General features: G+C 40.7%; 1 pseudogene; it reads right to left on the bottom strand.

Annotated features, from left to right (window-relative positions):
* Window positions 1-569: 569 nt before the first annotated feature.
* LOC129030857 (cell division cycle protein 27 homolog) lies at window positions 570-2,486 on the bottom strand (annotated as a pseudogene).
* Between the last annotated feature and the right edge of the window lie 611 nt (window positions 2,487-3,097).

Genomic DNA, 3,097 nt, shown 5'->3' with positions numbered 1-3,097 from the left:
TTCAGTTGATAACAATATGACCTGGGTAGTAATTTCCTATGTGTCTACTTATACACAAATACAAAAAAGTAAAACAGAGATACTGCTAAATAAAGGATACATTAAGTTCTTAATAGTAACTCAATAAACTGGAACATTGTCAATAAGCAGCTAGTGAACTTTTTCAGTGTTTTTTTCTATTATCCAATAAGTGTATTATGCTATTCCTTTCCAATTTCCCAAGCATTTTTTGTCCCAATCACCATTTTTGTGTTCGAAGAAAAAGTAACAAATCAAGTAACAAAACTAAACAAGCAAACAAACAAAACACAACTACAGTATCTGCAAAAGTTTTTTAGAAGACTGAAACTGTTGAGTATAAGCATCTCGTATTCTATTATCATTAGTTAACTGAAGAGTTTGTTAAAGACATACATTTCATAAAAAAAGTTAGTTTGAAGTTATTGACCAGAATGTACCATTCCTAAGTATTAGTAACCAAATTCATGACAATAAAGAGCTTTTTAACAAGAAAAATTAGTGACTACCAGCACCATCAACAAGACTTTGTCTTTACAATTCATTACCACTTACCATGCATTGTAATATATAGGATTGACTCTGATAGCATTTCGAAAACAAGCTAATGCTTTGTCCAATTCTGCAGTTAAGATAAACTCTCGCCCTAATAAAGTATAGGCATAAGCATAATTTGGATCCATTTGGATAGCTCTCTGGAAGAATTTAATTGCAATATCATGTTACCGTTGCAAACTGAAACAGTTCCCTGCAGCACACCAGGCCTCTGGCGAATTTTTATGCATGTCTGTTAAGTCTTTTGACAGAAATGAAAGAGCGACATCTTTTTGAAGATGCCAAAGTGTTGTAGAATAGATTTGCATGCCTTCAACTCTATAATTCTCAATCCTTCTAAACTCTGAGAATATTCTTTCAGCTTGCATGAACTCTGAAAGTTCAAAATAGGACCTTCAAATTTGGCACAGTACCCAACCAGTATTGAAGTGGTGAGAAGGTAGATGGCTCAAAATATTTATAGCTTCTTTGCAGTGGTATGAACCTAAAGCTAAATAACCTTTCCCCCTTTCACGAAGAAGGCTCATCAAGCCTTCTGCTGCTACTTTTTGTAGATTAAAAGTCTGAATCTGAGGTGTGATTGTGGATATTTCCTCTTCTGAATTGATGGAAGAGTCCAATTTTGTAATTTCCAGGTTGTCATTTATATTAGAATGAGTTATTCCTCCTTTATTAGTTTAACTTTTTGTTTTTCTGTTTGGGATTTTAGGTGTAAACTTCATTTTTAATTTCTTCCTATTCTCCTTGGTTGTGGAACTGTCACTAGTAAAGAGTCATGAACTTCTTCGATGCAGTGCTTTTGGGGGAGATGTCATAGTGGGGCTCATTACCTGAGGTGTTGTAGTTATTTATGGACCAGAACTTTCTGTTAGTGAAAGAATTGGAGTTACCTCTCGGCTATTTCCACTCTGCGAGAAGACAGACTTTGCTCCAGTTTGGCCAATTCTGGCAACAGACTTTTTTGAAGGGGCTCCAGCGGATGGCACATCAATTACAGAAGGTGCATTAGTGTAGTTTTGTAAATAAGATCCATCTCCAGGACTTGGGGTTCCTAATGGAAAGATCCCAAAACTTGGGGTAAATGGACTAAGAGCTGCTGGTCCTGTTAATAAACTTCGACCAGTTTTTTGTTTATTTTGAACCTGTTTAGATAATATGGAAGTTCCTGTTCCCAGTGGGATAGTTTCAGGTGAAATTACAGCTGAATCAATAAAAGACACTGGGGAATCTGTATTCAAGGAGTACTTTGAATTGGAAGATTCTAAATTGACTCTGTTTAATTCAATTGTGTCCTGGGGTGTTTCCATAAGAATGGTCTCAGGCTGTCTGTGACATAAACTGTGATTAGGTACTTGTGTTGTTGAAGAGTTGGGCAGACAGTTGCTAAAGTTCTGTAAAGATGTGAATTTAAATGTTAGGTCAGGATCTGGCTTTTCACCTATTTCACATAATGATTCAAAGGGATACCAGAGGAAAGGATTTAAACTAAGTCTCTTTTGGTAACATTCTTATCCTTTGGCAAGCCGATCTGTCTTGCAATATACACGTCCCAACAATGGAAGGGGAAAGCAAACTGAATCACCAAACTCAGTAACAATATCATCATGGCTTTTCTGCTTATTAAACACTCCACCAGATAAGATTTGTTCCCAGTCTGCAAGCTTACTGAGATCAACACAACATTTTGCAAGCAGGTATTTGCATTGCGGTGTAGGACAACTGTGTCTTTTCAAGAGTCTATATGCTTTATAGGCTTTTCCTGGGAGTTAAGAACAGGTTGCCATTAAAAACGAGGCTTCTTCTGAGTGTACTTCTGCATAAAGGCGTTCTGTGAGGAAAACCCCACCTCGGTAAGCATAGTGGTTTAGTGCTTGCCATATAGCAGCCTGGAAGGGTTTCTGCAGCACTGTCATCCTCGAGGCAAAGGCCCAATTTCTGCAGTGCCTCAGGAAACCCCCACCCCACCAACCACCCTCCCCCCTGTAGCGGCTCCGGCCCGGCCAGCCTCGGCTCATTTAAATTCACCAGTTACCGGGGGATGGGGGTGGCCGAGCCAGCATGACTTCTTTATCCTGCCGACTGTGGAAAGCCCGGCCCCTTGTGATCCATTACAAAGCGAAAGTCACCTCATATTTGGGAAACAAGTCCACTCCCAAGTTCAGTGGAGGGATGTGGCATGTAGGACGAAGGACTCTGTTCCTTCTGATTTGGTCTGCACAGCGGGGCCTAGGGCTGGAGTCCTCTCTGTGAGGACTGCTGACTCCCTCTACCTTGGGTTCCATTGGCCCCACCCTGGGACATGGGCCTTGGCAGATTCTGGCCCTTCCTGGCCCTTAAGTTGCTGTCAGAAACCCCATCTCGTGTTCAGATGCCCCGAATAACTGGCTCGCGCCTCTCTGGAAACATTGGAAATCTCTCCTCTACACATGGTCACCTAAAACCCCAGGAGCTCGGGACACACGTCTGCCATCCACCTCACTGCTTTCGGGAGAGAATGTTGAGAGTCTCTTGCCAACTATCTCTT

Source organism: Pongo pygmaeus, chromosome 12 (genome assembly GCF_028885625.2).
Source record: "Pongo pygmaeus isolate AG05252 chromosome 12, NHGRI_mPonPyg2-v2.0_pri, whole genome shotgun sequence".
NCBI lineage: Eukaryota > Metazoa > Chordata > Mammalia > Primates > Hominidae > Pongo > Pongo pygmaeus.
The sequence above is the reverse complement of the archived record's forward strand: the minus strand, read 5'-3'. Positions and strand labels throughout refer to the sequence as shown.